This window comes from Rhea pennata, chromosome 20 (genome assembly GCF_028389875.1).
Source record: "Rhea pennata isolate bPtePen1 chromosome 20, bPtePen1.pri, whole genome shotgun sequence".
NCBI lineage: Eukaryota > Metazoa > Chordata > Aves > Rheiformes > Rheidae > Rhea > Rhea pennata.
The window spans coordinates 525587-545761 of NC_084682.1; the positions used below are offsets into that span (position 1 = coordinate 525587).

The window sequence follows — 20175 nt, forward strand, 5'->3', positions numbered from 1 at the left end:
TACCTTTACGATGAGGTTATTTCTCTTGGGATGTTTGGAACGTTAAGTTCTTTTCGTTCTCTATTTGTAAATAGCCAACGTCTCCATTCTTTGTTACTGTGGCTGCCTGTTCCAGTCAGTATAGGCATCTTTTTTGGAAGGTATTATCGGATACGTTTTTTTTTCAGAAGAACAGCAGCTAAGCTACAAATGTAGATCAGAAGAAAACAGCAGTGTGGGTGTATAGAAAACAAATGAAATTGCATCAACTCACTATGGATAAGAGAGTAATTATTAATCTCTGCAGCACAAAGTAAGGCGTTATTTTGAAAGGCTATCTTGGGGTTCTGTACTTATATAGAGAGCTGTGTGAATTATTCTATGTATTACTTTAGAAGAAAGCAAAGATCTCGCTAATTTTCTTAGCAGATTTCTATCGACAAATGTTGACATGCAGATGTTTGTAGGCAGAAGCTGATGAATGTTTGAAAAACTTTCTTTTCAAGTTTCACTAAATATCTCCTGACCACTTCTGAGCTTTGCCAGGCTGTTAGTTATGCTGATGTATACCATGAAAGGACTGTCCAGGCAAGAAAAGCCTCTTTGTACTCTAGGAAACCTTTAACCTCCTCTAACAAAAGCTGGCATCTCCCCATAAGTTTCTAGTTTCTCACTCAATCACTTCTCTGTGGAGCCAGGCAAGCATTGAGAAAAGATTTAGTGTTTTCTAGAAAAGAAAATATTATGGCTTTTGCTTAACTTGCAATTAGGACACACTCATGAAATCCACAGTCCTGGCAAAGAAACATCTATGCCTCTTCCTAAACCATGTGCTACCAGATAAAAGTCTCCACTCATTCCCTTTTACATTTACTTCTGTAATTTCTTTGTCATAAGTAGCAATCAAAAACTTCTAAGCCAAAAGTATATTAAAGCTGAGCTGATTTTTTTTTTGTCAGTTGAGCTTGTATTCCTTTTGTGTGACCACCTTCCAATCTAGGTCGCTAAGCGGGGCGGTGACTCCCCTCTTCCAAGTCAGTCTTTAGGACCAGATTTAGTGCGGTGGGTTTTGTTGTTGTTTAAGGTCCTGTATGCTGAATTGCATAGGGCTGAGTAGCATCCAGAAATGTTTGTGTTTATCTCTTCCTCCATACTTTCTCCAAATACTCAGTCTTACAAGGCCTTACCATCATTTCACTGTTACCTGTGCAAATTCTTATCCTGCATACATTATCAGATAACTTGATGGGCTGAGGTGCAGTGAAGTGCTTTAGTAAGTTGTTTAAGATCACTTTCTCCAGCATAAAAACTAACACAACTCCGTTCTGATCAGCTCTGAAGCCAAAGAAAATGCATCGATTTATACAAGCTAAAGAGCCGACCCTTAGATTTAAATTATTGAAAATCTCTGATCAATGTTCTGAGAGCTCAGGAATTACAGTAAAAGGGTCAGAAGTACCTAGACAGATGAACAGAAAATTATCTACAATTAGATACTGTAGATTGTTACTGTGCTAATTTAGCTGAAGAAATAGTGTCAGCAAGGTACCATTTGTTTCACTAGTTGTTCAGAACATCGGGCTACTGGAAACTTCTGAGCTATTCCCAAAAGAGCCTGTCCAATACAAAAGACAGCTAGACATGCATGTTAGCTATTTGAAGCTCTGACTGGGAAATCATGATGCTCCTTAGTCTACTGCATTTTGAGATAAGGCTTTGAGTCAGCTAATATGTGCCTTGGTGGCCAGTTTCTGAGCAGACACTGCGTTGTTCTGTTTGTCATCTGTAAAGCAAAGGGGGGTAGCTCCTCTTAGTACAGGGCTGCCGTGAAGCCTGTCGGTGAAATAATGATGGGTGCAATCACATGCAATCAAAAGGTTTAAGATTTTTTTCCCTAACAGCAAGATGAGGCTAGATAAATTTATTACACTTCCAATCATCCTTGCCTAATTTTAATTCAAGGTTTCATAGCTCTTCTGGCTTATTTAAGAGAGGGATTCAAGTTACGATCTCAAAAAATACTTTCACCCAAAGCTCCTAAGTGTATTTAAAGCACTTGCATTGAAAAGAATGGGGTATAGCAAGAGGGCAAATTTTAAGTGTTCCTAATAAGCACTGTTTGGAATGGCAGCTAGGCAGGATTATCTTCTGAAGAGCATTGCACTACAACTTTTTAAGGCAAACTGGTACATCCTGAATGGACAGTTGAACTGGTTTACCTTGTGCATGACTTTCATTCTTCCTGCTTTGCCTTCAGCCGCTGCCTTGCACAAAGGCAAGATCCCATCCACCAGCTGGTCCATGATAGCTTGCTATGTGTTAAGCAGCTTTGTTAGACAACCAGCTTTGGAGCTGCTGCTCTGCACTGTGAAACACTTTCTGGAGCAGCATCTCCCATGGATCCTCAAACATATCCCTGGTAGTATCAAAAACTCTCTCCTTCCCACTAGAGTACAGCTGAGAAATGCAAAGTTTGTTTAGGCTTGTCTACACAGGATGTGAAAGCATTTGCACACAGCAGTTGGGTGTGTGCAGGCCATCTCCAAAGCAAATTCCAAACAGAAAAGCATGGCTTTATAAGATATAAGAACATGTCCAACTGTAATTAATGCTTCTCTAATAATGCTCCTGAACAGACTGAAAACAGTGCTTTATGAAACCCCTATGTTAAACAAAGTGAGATCCTGAGAGGAGCCAAGAGTAAGAAAAAAGCCTCAATTAATTTACTGTTTTCTGGAGAAAAAAAAAAGAAAAAGAAAGAAAGAAGGAAAAATACTATGTGCTAGCATATCAACAAAAATGACTATCCTCATGGTTTTGCCAAGGTAGAGGTCCTAGATACAAAAGCATTTCTCTAAGTGTTTTCCATATACCCTGGTATAATAACCACACACCTGCATTTCTCACTGATCACATGGAAAAAGTCCATTTCTGGAAGGATATGGTTCTTTTTTTAGCCTTTTCCTCCCTGCAGCTGTGTAGTGGAGTACTCACAGTAAAGCTATGCTTGACGAGCTAAGCTATGGTTGAGGATTAGTGCGCACCCAAGTAGCTGGAGAAGGACCCATCAAGGCTGAACAGTGGAGGCGGGCGGTGCTATGCCTGAAACCACGCCAGCAGCCCAACTTAGTCCCTTTTAAAGCATTGTATGGTTGAGTCTTTCAGCCGACTTCCTCACGTTTGCATAGGTGCAAAGCAGAACAGCTCCAAGTGCCACACGCTACACAGCACCATCCCCTCAGCAGCAGGCTGTGCTGTGTCTGGGCAAAGGTGCAGTGTCCTCCTGGTGATACTTACTAAAGAGGAACTGCCTCTGGCTGACTTTGCCTTTGCCAAGTGGTTGGAAAAGTTTAAATGGTACAAACCAATGTTACCACAGCCAATATGACATATAAATTACCTCCAGATGCATTCGCCCTCAGTACGGTTGCCATGACAGTACATTGTAGTAAAAAACAACCAAATAAATAAGCAGACTCTCCCTACCCACAGCAACTGCTGCAAACGCACAACTCAAAAATTAGATGTTGCTTTAAGTACGGAAACAGCAGAGTGCTGCTGACATAAAAAAAAAAATGTCATTTGCTTTTTCAATAAACTGCATATTGCAATATCATCAGAGTATACCTGAAAGTGTACATCACTTTTGATTATATTAAAAAGGATAGGGAAAGGAGGGTGTGAAGTGGTATCAGCTAACAGAAAATACAGCATTTGTCTTTGCGATATATGTTTCACTTTGAATGAATGAAGTGAAATAGAAAAAAAATGGAAAAATAAAGTTGCCTTTTGCTTGAAGTAGTCTTCTGTTCCTATTTATCAGTTCTCACAGCCACAGGTTTTTTAGGACCCAATTAATTGACAATTGGGTTAAAAATCAGTAAAATCATTAGATGATTATCGCAAGGACTTTGAGATGGGCAATGAGAACTGTTAAACAGCAGAAAAGACCTGTGGCTGAAGAGAACAATGGAAGGGTTGGTGCTGCAACACGAGAGAAAAATGATGGGCAGCGGCAGAGATCTGTGACTCAGCTTTGGGTATGATAACTGGTCATACAGAAGGTATGCTGGGTGCCCTATCTACAGCAAGGAAGGGGTACCTTGTGTCACTAAAAAAGGCAACGTGCTTTTACAAAATGTGTAATTATCCTGTGTAGCTTACTTTCACGGATTATTGCAGGGAGGAATTTGGTGTGGTTCAGAAAAGCATTGAATGGTCTTATTTTATAAAAAGCATGAACTTACTGCATTAGTGTCAGATGACTCTAACTATTCGGACAGTTCAGTTTGAACAACATTTTTTGCTGTTTCAACCTGAAATTCTTTGCTTGGAAATGTCATTACAAAAAACAGTCTTTTATATTTTTCTCTGACTTCTCTAATATTCCTATATCTGGTACAGCTAGAAATACCCTGTGAGGAAACCTTACAATATTGTATAAGGCAGTAGGACTGAATTCAGAGGGGAAAAAAATGCATCTCACCTAAAATTCTAGATCTCAGAATATGAGTCTGTTCTTATCTGTTTCCTAAAATGGGCGATGCTGCATTTCTTTTCACTGTCTCTGGCAAAGGCAACATCTCAAAAGAAAGGCTTCTCTAAATCTGCTGTGATGCGATCAGATCGTATTTACTGGTTGGTTGGTGGCTGAGTCCCCTGCCCAGTACCGCAGTGCTGGGGAATCTCGGCAGAGCTGTTACAGGTTGGCTGCTTGTTCGTTAAGGTGCCGTCGGGCTCCCGTGGGCTTGGTGCTGCGTCAGCCTTGGGGGATGCTCTCCCGGAGACCTGCAAGAACCAGCAACGCTGATGCAGCATGGTGCGACCAGACCCTCAGAAAGGCCGTGTCTCAACCCGTAGCTCTTCCACAGGCCCCGTTCCTCGGAGCCCTCGGCCGCCGGGCGCTGCCGATGTGGGAGGGAGCCGAGCGGCAGCGGTGGCTGCTCTTGAGGAGACCTCCGTCGTCTCCTGTGAAACGTGCCGTGGCTGTCCCCTTGCGCCTGGCTCCGCGGACGTGTGCGTCAGCAGGCAGACCTGGGCTTCCCCGAGGCTGCAGCCCTCTTGGCTGAATTCAGTGCAAAGGGGAGGAACGACCTTTGCGCCTTGCAACGAATCGTTCTAGTGCTCGGTCGGTATTTCGTAGAAACGACGTGGCTTACGGTCTGGACACCTGTGCCGTGGACAGCACTGCAGAGAGGGCTTTTCGGCGAGGGGGCGGGAGAAGGGAGTCGTCTGTGCGCTGCTCTTTTACCCCTCACGCGGTGCCGGCGCACTGCTGCAAAGCAGCAAGGAACGCGAGAGCACGCAATGGGAACTCGGCACTTGCATCTCAGTGCGCTGACGGGGCTAGACATCAGACCTGAGGCATTTCCACTTATAACTAACTCTTGCTGCTTTTCCTTTAGTCCTCATTTTTCTTTCAGTACATATGTAATACCAGATTTATAACTGCCATAAGAAAGTTGCTACAAGGAAAAGCAAGTCGGTAACTTGCTTCTGAAACGATCTCAATTGACAACCACTGAGCCACTTTCTTATGACCACAAAAGAAGTCATGCTAGGCAGCTGCATGAACAGTTTTTTAAAAGAGAAATAGAAGTTTTGAAGTTATTGGCCATTCTACTCCTTGCTAAAGAAATAGTTGCAGAAATTTTAAGGGATGACTAAATACTTCCAGTAATGCTATGAAAGCCAATAAAAGGTGGAAACAGTGAAGAAGAGCAGCTCTAGGCTTGCAGGTGAAGAGTTGCTCAGTTGCAGGCTGTCCCTTAATAGGCTGCACAGTGCAGAAACTTAGGTCGATACCACATGGAAGGCTTCAGCTCATCAATAGTTAGTCTTGTCTAAAGACCAACAGGATTTTGCAAATTCAGAGTTCTTGGCACAGAAGCAAGACTGTTTTCTCTTATGAACTGAAGCGAATGGGACTCACAAACATTTGTAGAAAAATCCATCCCTCTTCTACATTCTCCTCTGTTTTGTTAGCTTTCTTTGGGGAAAAATGAGTCAGTCTGTAAATGATTCGGAGGCCTAACAGAAAGAGGTGCTGGCTTGTGGCCTTTCTTTTGGATGGAAGCAACCATTTTCTCAATGCTCTAGTAGGAAAGTAACAGCTAATGTCATATAGCACAAATGCACAGGCATGGGGCAGGCAGAAAATAAATTCTTGAGAAGCTGCAAATTTAATGTTGAGATCCTATCTAAAGCTAGACGTGAATTTGTAGTTTCCCTTTATTCCTCTCACATCTATACTTTCCTGTACGAACACAGTCATCTTTTGAGTTTTGAGAAACATGTTGAGAAAGAATGCAAAGATGAGGTATCTCAGCTCTCCACTTCCTACCCCAAATGGAATCAACAGAGCAATTCCACATTATCCTGGTTACCTAATCATAGGATAAAAGTCAGTTGTTGCTTGGATCAAAATGAAACCATGGATTGAGACTTTCACATTTGTGTGGAAAGCAGCAGATGCTGAAAGCAGCAGATGCTAAAAGGACAGCTTAGAAGAAAGATCTTGGCAGTGTATTGTCTTAATCCACCAAGATCAAGAAACAGGTTCATGTTGATTCTGGTGGGTTTTGACTCAAATCCATTGTTACTTTTTCTAGCTCCTTAAGAAAGTATCATGTTGGGTTGTCCCGCTAACTGAACAATGCAATTTAGAAATTTATGCAAAGGAATTAAAAACAGGTGGTTTCTTAATTCCATCACCTTTCCTAGGTTATTCTTTCATCAAAAAAACAAGGGGGGGGATTTACACGAAGAGTTACTATATTCATTTTTCCACCAATTTAAAAAACATACTTTTCTACAAAATAAGGTCTATGGAATATAATCTGCTCATTGACTTTTCTGGCAGTTAAAATACTCTGCCCAAATATGACTCATCTAGAATCCAATAGATCTGGCTTTTACAGTGTTTTTGGCTTTACGCTGAGAGGCAGAAGAACTCGACTGCTCCCCAAAAGCAGGATTTTTCCCCTAGCACTTCAGATGATCCCGCAGAGCACCCTGCGGCAGAACACGTCTATCGCAGCCCCGGAGGAACAGCACCAAGCGTAGCAAAGCCGCCCCGTCGTTCATCTCCAGCCCCTCGGAAGCCGGCGGAAGTTTGTCCATTCGCTATAGCAGAAGCAAGTTTTCAGGCTAAATTGTTGATGGGAGGATGTGTGGCTGACTGAGTTCTAGGCACGAGGCCAACTCTGAATAATCATGACAAAAGACACCAAGCTGAGTCTTGAGGAAGCTTCTTTAACTTGGAAATTAGTTTAGGGATTTGGCTGTCCAGCAGCGTGGGAACGGCGCCTTTCCGGGGCCGTGGCAGCTGTACGCACGGCACGTACCTCGCGCCCCGCTGAAGACCGGCGCTGCCCGCTCGGCGCGGGGGGCCAGCGGGCTGCAGCGCACCTCTGCGCCGCTGCTGCGAGGCTGGAGCCTCGGCGAGCGCGGCCCCGGGCCCCGCTGCCCGGTGCCCCTCCCTGCCCGTGGAGCCCGTGGTGCTCGCTGCAGCCCTGCCTTCGCCGCAGCTCCTCTCGCCTGTGCCGCCAGCAGGACTGCTGCCTCGGGCTCGGGCTCGGAGCGCCCGCGCGCCGCGTCCTCCCCTCCCTCGGCCCGGGAGCTCCCGCCGGGCTGGCTCCGCGCCTGTGTGCCGGAGGGGATCACCCCAGCTCTTCCCAAGTCACTCCATCTAATTCAGAGCACAACTGGGCTTTTAAGTATTTCCAGAAACTAACTTTTGGGCTTCTTTCTGTCAAAATTAAGCACATTCCCTACGAGTTTTCAGTCAAGTTACAAGGTGACCAGTGACTTTTTCTTGTTAACTCTCAGGCAGCAGAGCAGATCATTCTTTAAAAGCTTTTTTTTTTTTTAAATTAAAGGAGCACAGAAACTTAAGAGATCTTCAGCTAGTGCTGACCACTGTATCTCTGCTGTGCAGCCTCCCCACCAAAAGATCCGGCCTCAGTACCTTAGCTTTCAGAAGCAATCAAACACTTCTTCCAACTTAGGAAGCTTTGCTCGCTAGAGGATGCATCCGTGCGGATGCTGCAAGGGGTAACAACAGCACATGCACTCCTCGGGAGTAACCGTTTCCAAACGCGATACCGTTCCAGTGTTACGGTAAGCACAACGGGAGGTCAGTCAAGAAACTGAAAATGAAGTAGAAGCAGCACAGTTCCTCTACCTCCTATAGCGGCGGACGCTGCAGCTGGAAAGGGCTTTTGAGCAAGTTTACCACTTCCTCCCTTCCTCATCTTCCCTTCCTATACTGTTTTGGAACTGTGCTTGCTATGAGATGTAATCTGATTGCCAAGTTACCTTTGACACTCATTTCACGTTAAAACAATTAAATAATGAGCTGTGATCTAAATAAAACCCCCAAAAAATCTTTATGCAGGGATGGCAGGGAGACGGAGAAAAACTGTATGGTCCATAAACTGTCACATCAAATTGAAACTACACAAGCTCATGCAGTATTCACCATAAGCAGAAAGCCTATATGATATACAAGATGTTTTACAGTTGGTAGCTAATTCATCTTTCAAAATGAAAAGTGATGTTAAAAAGCAGAGCTGCAGCCTGAGTACACCGGAAAGTCAGCATTTAACTTGTGCGTGTTTGATCACAGCAGCTCTTTAACTAGATACCGGATTTTCAAGACCAATTTGCTAGCATAAGTAGGTGTAAATCTAGGAAATGGTTTTGGCAGTGAACACAGGAGCCTATGGTGAGGGATGCAGGAGAGCCTACCGAAGGCAGGCACAGGCGTTCATTTTAAGAACGAGTGCTGACTTAGGAAGTCTTCCAGTGGCAGGTCATAGCATAAACTAGACAAGGGTGATACAGTATTTTTTTCCACGGATCTGATACTTTTTCCTTGCTCAGTGATAAAATAATAACCTTATCAGGAGAACTGAATCCATGCCAGCACAGAAAAGGTGCAGACATACATCTATACACATCTATGTATATACACATATGTTTGTATATCTGTATGCAATGTGTACATAGAAAGAGGTACTCAAAAGATAACAGCAAGTGTATGCAATCTGTTGCCCACCTATACTGATAATCTGAAAATTTTCCAGCAAACAGTATTCTTGAACCTAGGAACAATTTTGTTTGAAGATGAACCAGACATGCAGAACATGCATCCCTTCTGAAATTATGAATTTATCTACCCACTAAATGATGCTTTATGTGCAATTTCCAAAAAAACAATACCGTTTTGCAGCTATAGGCTGAAGTTTTCCAGGAGGCTGCTGTAAAGCAAAAAGCAATATACAGTACACTTTCCATCCCCCTGTAGCCGGAGCTGAGCTGTCTTCCTATCTGCAAGGAAACCTACCGGAATCGAAGTACCATGCGGATCCGTAACTAAGTCATAGGTACCGACAAGGCGCCTTTCACGGGGCGCTCGGCACGCGCGTCCCCGCGGCGCGCACCCGGAGGGCGCGGGGCTGCTCGGCGGAGCGCGGCGCTCCCGGCGGGCCCCAGCCCGCGCGTGGCCCCCTCCCCAGCCCGCGCGTGGCCCCCCCCAGCCCGCGCGTGGCCCCCTCCCCAGCCCGCGCGTGGACCCCCCCAGCCCGCGCGTGGCCCCCTCCCCAGCCCGCGCGTGGACCCCCCCAGCCCGCGCGTGGACCCCGCCGGCGAAAAGTTGCCCGCGGGGACCGGGGCGCGGGGGCAGCGCGGGGGAGCGGCGCCGAGCTCACCTGCGCCCGCGGCGGCGGCTCCTGCGGCGCCGGGGCCGGAGCTGCTCGCTGCTGCCGCCGCGCCGCGCCCGCGCCCTGCACATGCTCGGTGCGCGCCGCGCGCGGCCCCGCGCCCGCGCGCCCCCGCCGCCGCCTCCCGCCGCGCCCGCGCCCGCGCGCGAATGCAGCGCCCGGCCCGGCCCGGCCCGGCCCGGCCCGGCCCGCCGCCCCCGCGGCGACGCCCGCAGCGGCCGGAGCGCCCGGGCCGGCGCCGCCCGTTTGGCCACGATTTCCCCGCTTGCAGCCGCGCGGAGGCGGCCCCTGCCCGCGCCCGCGCCCGCGGAGCTGCCGCCGCCCGCGGGAAGGGCAGCAGGCTGCGCCGCGCTGCCCGCGGCTCCCGCGGCTCCCGCGGGCCGGGCCGGGCCGGGCCGGGCCGGGCCGGGGCGCGGCCGCCTCCCGCCTCCCGCCTCCCGCACGTTCTCCCAGGCGCTCCGGCGGCGCGGCCGGGCTGCGGGCGCACCCGAAGGCCGGCGCTGGGGGCTGCTCTCGCCGCGCGAGCGCGGCCCCGCGGCCCCGGCGAGCCGCGGCCCCGGCGAGCCCCGTCCGCAGGCGGCGCCGGCGTCCCGGGACGGTTTTGGCACCTGCGCGTTTGCGCTGCGTTGGATACGGGAGCAGCCGTGTCTCGAGCCGCGCAGGCGAGCCGTGCTGTGCGGGCGGGTTGCGTTTGTCGGTTTGCTTTTCCGCTTCCTTTCTCAACGGATGTTTTGTCTCGCTTGTTTGGCTTTAAAAATAAACGAGGAGGCGGTTTCCGCGCTGGGCGCGCTGGTAGAGCGGCGAGGGCCCCGGCCCGCACCCGCCGTCCTCGCCGCTGCGCGCCGCTCGCCTGGCCTGGCCTGGCCTGGCCTGGCCTGGCTGCACCGCGCCGTGCAGGGCTGCCGTAACAAAACCCGAAAACGCAGAATCCTAACGACAACAGCAAATCCACCTAGTCACGAGATACACCTGGATTTTCTATGAGAAAATATACCTGGTTGCTGGCAGAAGAGCCTTCATGCAGAAATCTGCAGTAGTTGTGAATAGTTTTCATATACAGAAATTCAGGAAGGAAAAAATAAGGGTTTCAAGTTGTTGCAGCGTTGTGGCAGTCCTTCAGACCTGATACGATGTGACAACGAACAGCTAGCACGCTTTTGCGGTTTACAGACGTTTTCTGGGACCTATTAACGCATTGGTAGGACTGCAGTAGTACAGTCATTTTAAGAATTTTGAGTAAGAGAAAACCCTGAGTACCCACAATTCTACTTTTTGGCTTGTTTTTTCCCCTAGAATCTTTTCATAATAGGGTAGACCTGTAATCTGACTTATTTTACCAACTAAGCAATTGTGTGTGCAAAGCTGTTTATCTGAATAGATACCGAGCAATCGCTCAATCTCTCTAATTCACGGTAAGATTGAAAGAGAGCGTTCAGCAAATTCTGTGAATTAGTAAGCAGAAAGCACGTTAAGAATGTTTATATATCATAACGTATTGGTGACTTGACGCATCTCATTTTGACTTCTTTTTGTGAGGGCTTCATAGCAGTCTAGTAAATGTTCTAACGAGGCTGTAGTAAAAACTTCACTGCTATTAAAGCTTTGCTGAAACGTGCAGAAAGCTGCATCCGTTTAGGTGTTTGCCTGTGTTAGCACAGAGGCTTAGCAATGTAACACTGCAGTTTTAAAATACTGATGTCTGAGATGTTTTCTCACTCCAGTAGCTGGTGCATCTGTTAGACTTCAACGCATCTAACCTTTATGTGCATCTATGGCTTTAAGGCTGAAAAAGTCTATGAAATTAGTTTAATTTTACTGAAATTAATCAAATGTTTAATGTAATGACATTTTTAAATGTTATGCTGGGCTGGGGCCTAAATCAGTAGAATTACAGGAGTCTGCCCAGGTGAATGAAGTTCAGCATTATCAGGACAGAAAACTGACTCCAAGAACGTGGCAGACTCCAGGTTTGCAGTACGCAGCGTCACCAGCGTGACACCCACGCTGATGGAATTGCCTCGTTTGGCACCCTGGCCGCAAGAGTAAACCTCATCTCTCCGAGGTACCCGCCTTACAGCAGCGAAAGAGCCCTTTTTCTGATGTACCGTATACTTACTAAGGGATCGTTTAATCCTACCAGAAAAGGAACTGCTTTCTCTGGTAATTCCCACTTTCCACTAGAGGGCTTTGGGGGGACAGATATCCCAGTGGAGCAGACCAGCTCCAGTTTTCCTACAGGAAAGCGTGGCCAGGCAAGGAGGACCGTTTTGGACCTTTGCTGCAAGAGTGAACATCAGCGTAGATCTGCCAACGTTTGACATGGTTGTGGAGGTTTTAGCAAAACCTGCTTCACATCATGGGTGTATCCCAGGAACTGCTGCTGCTCTGACATGTGATCTGTTTTCACAGGTCTGACCTGAAAGCAACTGCTATTGTTGGGGATCTTTCAGCAGCTGTGCCTTGATTTCAGAATTCAAGCAAAGCCCGAACAGCCACGCTTTATAAAACATCAGCCTCACTGCAGTGAGTCCTGTTTAGTGCTAGCCTGTTTCCAACATTTTGCATACAAAATGTTACACGTAGACTGCCTAGATTTGGTGCAGCAGTGAGCAAAACTCGCTTGCCACAAGGCAACTGTTCTGAGGATGCTAATAGGGCGAGGACAGCAGTGTCAAGTCTTGTGTTTCTGCTGCGTTTACTCATCGATAGATGTACTTGAAGCAGGATGCAAATATTAACAGGCCCTTTTGCAGTGATCGTGCTAGTGTTGTACCATTCTTCACATGCCCTAAAGCCTTATGCTGTCATATTCTGACCATCTTTTGAGCAGGGCCACAAATATATATATCTGTGTCCTAAATATGGGTAATCCTGCTGCTTCCAGCAGGAACCGAGAAGACCTGTACTTCTGCACAGATATTGGTATCCCGCCGGTCAGGGCTCGTAGTGGGTGCAGTTCTCACCTCAGATTTCTCAAGGTGGGTTTTGTTGCAAGGCCTTAAGCTTCAATATTCATAGCCACATGTTTTATTCTGTCTCTAAATTTGGTGTGTTAGGAGCTCTATTTTGCAGTTTTAAAGCATAGTGATCAAATGCCAGCTTTGTGATGGAAGCATTAATTCTGCAGCAATACTAAATAACACAGCCAATCTGGTTAATATTAACAGACAGAAACCACTAGCTATGGCTAGGAGGTTTTCTGGTGCTGCATTTTCTCTGCGTGAGGTTATCCACCTCTGCCAGTGTAGTGGAGTCTGCACAGATGTGGCGCAGACTCTGGCTGAGCAAATGGCCACCTGCCTGGGAGTAGAGACCAGATCCGTGCACGCAGCTGTGTTGACCTAGACACAGCTGTCACAGCTGCATCACCGGAGGGGCTGATCTGCTGTTTCTTGAGCTGGCTGTTTGGTGCCAGCTCCTAAACTGAGTAAATACCTGCTGTATTTCAGCATTCCGTCTTTCCGGCTTCCAGCGAGGGAAGCTAGGGATTGCACAGCTTAGCGTGGCTAATGCCATGCTGCCTCCACAGGCACTCTCTCCCTCATCTTCCTTCCTGGAGATGGCAGGATTTAGTGTTTCTGCTGCTACATCTGCGGTGGGGGATCTGCTTTCCAGTCTGTGCAGTCAGAGCAGCCAGCAGCATGAACCTGGCCTTGCACTCGCGTTGCACGTGTAGTACATGAGCAGTCTTCACCTCTTCCTCTGTTAGAGCTGGGTGTGTCTTGGGACTCCTCTCCTACAGTCACAGTATTTCCAACAGAAGGTTTTTGTAGGATGTCTAAACTAGGGTATGAACTCAAAATGGTTTCCGTCCAGAAAGGATACCTCTACAAAGACGGTATCCTTGTTTGGGTGCTTGCAAGAAAAACAAAAGGGAGAAAGGGTTGTACTCCCAGAGAAGATGGTGACACGGTGATACCCATCTCTTCTGCAGTTACATTGGGTATTTTGGGATCAGCGAGGAGATGCTCTTTTCTCCCTGATGATGCTATATCACATTGCATATAACAATATCCAGGGAGCCAGACAGCAAAACACTGCCCTTGACTGACTGACTGCGTGGGAGCGACTCGTGGCCATACAGGGTTTCGTATGTACAAAGCTTCATTGATTTATTTAATGTAGTTAAAGCATGCAAAAGGCAGTTTTAAAACTTACTTATTTTGGTTTAGCTAATCTAGTGAAGCTAGATGGGAAGGAAGTTGGTAAACCTGTTGGGCTGGATGATGGTAATCTCTAGGAGCCTTATTGTCTCAATTCTTAAGTGGCTTCAATTAAACAAAGCAGAGAATTCATAGATTAAAACAAGGTTTTCCACATAAAGTTTGCAAAGGCTTAATTAAACCAGTTGAATTAAATTGATGTGTGCTTTTGCAAGGCCACCAGATTAGATGCTACAGTGAAGAAGTGCTTTCCTATCACCACTCACAGCACTGGGAAGACCTGCATCCCATTGATAGTCTCTGCTTTTTCCGAAAAGGGTTGCTGCCCTGTGGTCAGATAATTAATAAATCTCTCAGTAGCACCATCTGGCAACTGATTTAATTTAGCTCTTTACCCAGTTGTAACAAATTTAAGGATTAAGTACATGGTGGCTTTGGGGAGACTTTAAGCACGGATACTCTGCATCTTGCACTAAGTATCTTGCATATCCTGCAACAAGGCCCAGACTCAGGAATGAGAAAACGTGTGTGTACAGCTGTGTGATTTTCTCTGGTGAAGAAGGCAAAATGTCTCTGGCCAGTTGCGGATTTCAGTACCTTCCTTTTACTTCTAAAGCAAGTAGTTTGCCACAATAATGCTTTAAAAATACATACTGAATCTGTGAGATTTCCTTTACCCTTTTAGTGTGTTGGTAGTTCTTTTCTATGTAAGCTGCAATTATCTTTCCTTTCATAATGCTTAAGTCATCTCTCTTTTGATACTAATATACTATTATATGGAAAATTAATAGTCAATATAGTATTCCAGTCCAGGAAATAGCAGGCCAAATTCTAGTTTTTCTGTGCCTTTATGTAAATCTGAAGTGATTCCTGTAAAAGCAGTGGGAATCACTCTAGACTTGCTCTCTTGTAAATAAGAGCAGGACTCTGCCGTGTGAACTCAATAACCTGTAGATATGTGATGAAAAACATAAAACTGTTAAAAAAAAAAAAAAAAAAGCTTAAATGTAATGAAAGCTTCTGGAAAAATACAATATGTTTTGGTAAATGGAAAGGAAGCTGAGATAGATAATAAACCTCTGTATGGAAACTGTGATATAAAAAGTAGGTCTTGGGAATCTGAAGATCTTTTGCAACCACTCATCAGCAGCAATTCTTCATTGTTGCTAAACCCAGAATGTGCAGGATACCAATCCACTAACATCTGGATTTCCTCACAGCACTGGTTGCGTTATCTTGACCTGCCTGTGCATCTCACCCAGTATTCTGTATTTCACTCAGCTTCAATAAAAAATAAGGCAGGACTTTCTAGGGCCGAGTATAGAGCTCTGATCAGAGAGAAATAACTGTACAAACCCTCTGCACTGTGAAAAGCAATTGAATTTTGACAAAATGAGTGACTTATGGCACCAATTTCTGCTGTTGGTTATACCAAATTCTACTCTCTAACATAGATGAAAAAGGGATACATGGTATTTTATTTAAGACAGTTGCCAGTAACTTGAAGGCACCTGGATTCAGTTCCTAGCTTTGCCACAAACTTGTTAGGTGATCTTAAGATATGAAGTCTAAGTGACCTGGCAAGGAGATTGCTAGTGCCTTATGCAGATTTCAAAGGGCGATGGAAGCCTAAATACCTCTTGTAGTCTCGGATATACTCTCTCCACTATTTAATTTCCCATCTGGAAAAAGAGGATGATGATAATATTCTTCTCCCATCCCCTGGGGAGTTTTCTTTTCACTTTCTGAGGAGCGTTGTTTGCTGCGGCGTGGCTTAGGCTTGCGGTGACCGTCAGCTCTATCTTATTGCAGTGGTTTAATCCCTCCTGCCTGGTGAGGGTGTGGGGGGGGACAAGAAGCTGCTTTAATATTTGGTTCATGGTTCGTGTTTAAATGCCTTGAAGAGGAATGTCTGTTCTATATTTGAAGTGCTAACACAGTCTTCAGTATGGCAATGCAAAGTCATCACTCTAAAGGGCGAGCACTGAAAAAGTACAGCAGGCTTTAAGATGATTGTGAATAATGGGCCTTCAGGATCCATCTGCATTAGCTCCTGTGCGCTACCACCTTTCAGTCTGTCAAGCGGGACTGTTGAGAAAACATACTGTTCAGAAGAAGAGGTTAAAAATATGATGTACTATATGAGAAGAGGCATGTGTAGTGTTTATTATGAAGAATGATGTGTGAGATTGTTCCGCGCATTTCCAGACTCAGACCTACAGGGCATTATTCTTGTTTTACTTGCACTATTTTCTCATCTGTGCTATCCTGTCGTCTTTAGAGAAGTTGTACCTTGATAAGACCCATGTAAGTGGCTGATGCAGCTCCTATTAAATTAAGAAAATGGATCAGATCATAAATTCAAAAGGTGATCTGATATTTCACGTGGAAAAGTGATGAAAAAACGAGCAAAGAGAAGGAAAACTAGGTTAAAGGGTGAGCAAGATACAAACTTGGGGAAATATATTTAATAATACTGTGAAAAAAAGGGGCAAAGATGGGAAAAATAAAGGATGTATGTGTTATGGTCATGTTGCGAAACCAGCATTGCAGCTGACTAAAAATCTGAGCACTTTGTTTCTCTGCCTAATGGTTCTGCTTGGTTGTTGCATGAAACATGGCAAGGGAACTGTGAGATGTGTGGTGTGACTTTCAGAATCCTGTTGCGGAAGCACTTCTTCTGCTAAATGGCTCAAACTCTCAGTCACTTCAGAAAATAGTCTCAATTGCAAAAATATGGATCAGTTCAGAGAAGCAGCAGTTATCCCTGGTATTATTTCAAGAAGAAACATCTAAAAGACTGCATGGTTTTATAAATGAATGTAATGGAAAAAATAGTCATCTTGTCCTTTTTAGTTAATAATCCTAAGTAGCCAGGGATTAGACATTCCATGTGAGGCCTTCCTACAATTTTCAGTTATTTCATGAAATGACTGAGTAAAACAGCCTTTTTGTGCAGTGGTTGACAATGTCATCTTTTTTCCAGAATGATTGGCTTCATAATATAAATACCACATTATATATAGTATAGGGAAAACTATCAGGTCTAGTACAATTATTGGCAAAACTCCCAATGATTATAGAGCAACCAGTATTTCAATTGCCATGTATTTGTTGAAGACTGTGTAGATCTGGGAAGAATCTTACGTTTTTTAGACATCTCTCAGAAGTTGTTTTAGTCATGAAAATAAAGAGAATTACTAAAATGGTGCTAAGGTACGTAGCAACACAGTGTGATTTATAGCAAGTGAAGCTGTAGCAGAGGATGTTATCCCGTTGCATCTGATTCACATAATGATGGGAGTGTGGTTCCAAGCGATGGGAGGAGGCGCTTGGGAAATGGAGCGCGAAGCAGTGCACCGGGCTGTGAAGCCTCCCGCTCCCGACAGCTTCCGCCTCCCCACTGCTGGTGTTGCTGATGGGGGTCGCAGTTTCGGGAAGCAGCCGCGGTGCCACCGTGCCTGTGGATGTCTGGGAGGACAGGTGCTGCGCCCAGTGACAAGTGCTTCGAGAGATGAGCCCTCAAAAGATAAATGAGCAAAACGAGACAAAGGAGGCCAGGATCTGGAACGTAGTCCTCGTGTGCTGGTGGAAGAGATGTAATGCTGCAAATGTAAGAGGCAGGTAGCAAAGGAAGCCAAGTTAATTCCCAGATTCTGAAGGGATCTCAAAGACTTTCAGCATAAAGCTTTGTTGTAACTGTAGCTGTTCCTGGTTTTGCCCAAATTCCAGGTAATCACAGAGAGACTGAAGCCTGCTATGAATAAAGAAGAGGTAAATAAGATGAGTTTTGCTCAGGATGTTGCTGGTGTAAAGGTCATTAAGGTTTTGTTCTTCAACCTTAGCACTCACAGTCCCGGTGAACCCCTTGGCCCCCTGCGAGCTTGTTCCTTCCTGAGGCAGCAGCACTTACCGTGCTAAGCACGGTGATTTAAACAACAGCTTGCGAGGCGAGTTGAAGGAGGCAGAAAGTGATCCATGCATCATAGCGGCCTCTTTCCAGTAGTGAATCCGACCAGACATTCTTTGCTGTAGTTACTCAGATTTAAAATACTTCTCAGTTTCACTCTCAATAAGTGTTTTCATACAGCCTAACACAGTGGGGTTTCATATTTAGAAGGGACAGCTTTGCACCAGTAGAGATATAACTGTGCTGCGCTTCGGTCCGGAGCGCTTGTATAAAATACACGTGAAGTCAACACCTCTGCTTCGTTCACCCGGGGGCACGATTAGTGCAAGGCCAGCCCAGCTGCGCCTGCTCCGTGCCAGTTCCCTGCCTCTTTCTCCACATAGGTAGAAAAATCTTTCAGGGATTTTGAGGATTGTTGTTTAGACACAGATAGTGATAATTAATCGTAAGTAGTGAGACAGGATGAACTGAGAATAGTGTCTTCTCATTTTAGGTTTTGTCAATATAGTAGTTTCTTCAGAGAGGCTCTGTTTTCCCCTTAGGACATTTAAATCAGCAAAGATGCCTGGAGTTCAGGGAAGCATGAGGGGATATTGCCTGAGGATTTGATGGTTTTTCCCTTTTTCCAGGCTGAGTCTCTTCATATGTAGCATCCTTTGGAGAAGAGGGGGGAGACTAAATTTTTTCTACAGATGAAAAATATGATCTTCCTAACCTGATAAGCAATGAACCCTGTTCAGAGTAGGACATTACTCCTTAGCTATTGCTGTGTGATGCCAGTCTATCGACCCTAAGAAAGCTGCAGAGCTCTATAAAGGAGGGGAATCATTCCCTAATCACAGTGCTGTTGTAGTTCCAGGATAATTTCCCAAGGAATCAAGTGTTCAGTGATGCAGTGGGAATTTTTTCATTGACTTAGAATCAGTAAGGTTGGGAGGGACCTCTGGAGATCATCTAGGCCAACCTCCCTGCTCAAGCAGGGTCACCTACAGCATGTAAGACAGGGTTGCATCCAGGTGGGCCTTGAAGATCTCCAGAGAAGGAGACTCCACAGCCTCTCTGGGCAACCTCTTCCAGGGCTCCCTCACTCTCACAGGGAAGAAATTCCCCATCACATTCAGGCGGAATTTCCTGTGGTTCAGTTTCTGCCCATTGCCTCTTGTCCTGTCACATGGGACAACTGAAAAGAGTTTGTCCCCGTCCCCTTGACACCCTCCCCTCAGGTACTTACACACATTGATAAGATCCCCCTCAGTCTTCTCTTCCCCAGGCTAAAGAGGCCCAGCTCTCGCAGCCGTTCCTCACAGGGCAGGTGCCCCAGCCCTCTGATCATCCTCGTAGCCCTATGCTGGACTCTCTCCAGTAGCTCCATGTCTCCCTTGTAGTGGGGAGCCCGGAACTGGACACAGTACTCGAGATGAGGCCTCCTCAGGGCTGAGTAGTGGGGCAGGATCACCTCCCTTGACCTGCTGGCAACACTCTTCCTAATGCACTCCAGGAAATGGTGACTTGCATCACCATTTCTAGTAAAGAGCTCTAGGATATTGCAAGAACAGGAATTGGGGAGATCAAATGAAATAGCCTGATGTAGCTGCAAACTAAGGTGGTGGTTCTTCATGTAACGTGTAGGTAGGCTGTGGAGCTGCTTACTGCTTCAGAAATCAGCTGCACAGAAATATGGGACTGGTTTGGTTCAAATGAAAATCCAAAAGATTTGCAGAAAGCAGCAATCTGTACATCTTTTATGAACAACCATACTTTGACACAAGTCGGTGGGGAAGGAGTTCTAATAAACTGATGGCTGTCACAATTAGGAGAGAGAGGATGTGTAGCACTTGTTTAACATTTTTTTTCCTTAAAAACATTGTGAACTTGTTGATGTTCCCTTATTTCAGGCATACCTTATGTTGTATTGCGGTTTTTGTCATGTTTCATTTATACTCTTGTAAGTTTCACAGATACTCAAATATTTTTGAAGGGGTGCCAGCTACCCAGATGGCAATTGCACATATTGCTGTGCAATAAAGTAATGGTAGTGTGGTTAGCATGCCCGGGAAAAGGAGTACAACTGGTGGAACAAAACTGAGATGATGACATGGCTTTTCCGCAGCACTGACAAGAAAAAGCACTGCTAGGTGTCAGTGGGCAGGAGAGGGCTCAAGGGAATTAGCTTTAGGCATAGAACAGAACAAACAGCCATGTATGCTTGGCTTGAGGAATAGAATTTATTGTTACTTTTTCAGTAAAAACCAACATTTTGCTGATATGTGTTGGTCTTTGTGTTTGAATCTTCATGCAAAAACAGTTAAGTCAAGGGGATCATTTGGACTGACCTGTGATAGCTGATGGTGAGGCAAAGGAATTGTCTTTAAGGAGCTGCTAAAATCAAATCTGCTTA

General features: G+C 45.8%; 1 protein-coding gene across 4 annotated transcripts in view; it reads right to left on the bottom strand.

Annotated features, from left to right (window-relative positions):
* WSCD1 (WSC domain containing 1) overlaps positions 1-10396 on the bottom strand; it is a 36695-nt gene extending 26299 nt beyond the window's left edge. The window contains exon 1 of one of the 4 annotated variants that reach the window (XM_062592883.1): positions 10313-10396. The gene's annotated coding sequence lies outside the window, so the exon portion shown is untranslated. Of the gene's footprint in view, positions 1-3; positions 3618-4465; positions 7386-9692; positions 9761-10312 lie in introns of those variants that run through there. The other 3 variants (XM_062592886.1, XM_062592887.1, XM_062592885.1) reach the window with 3 other exon arrangements.
* Positions 10397-20175: the final 9779 nt, after the last annotated feature.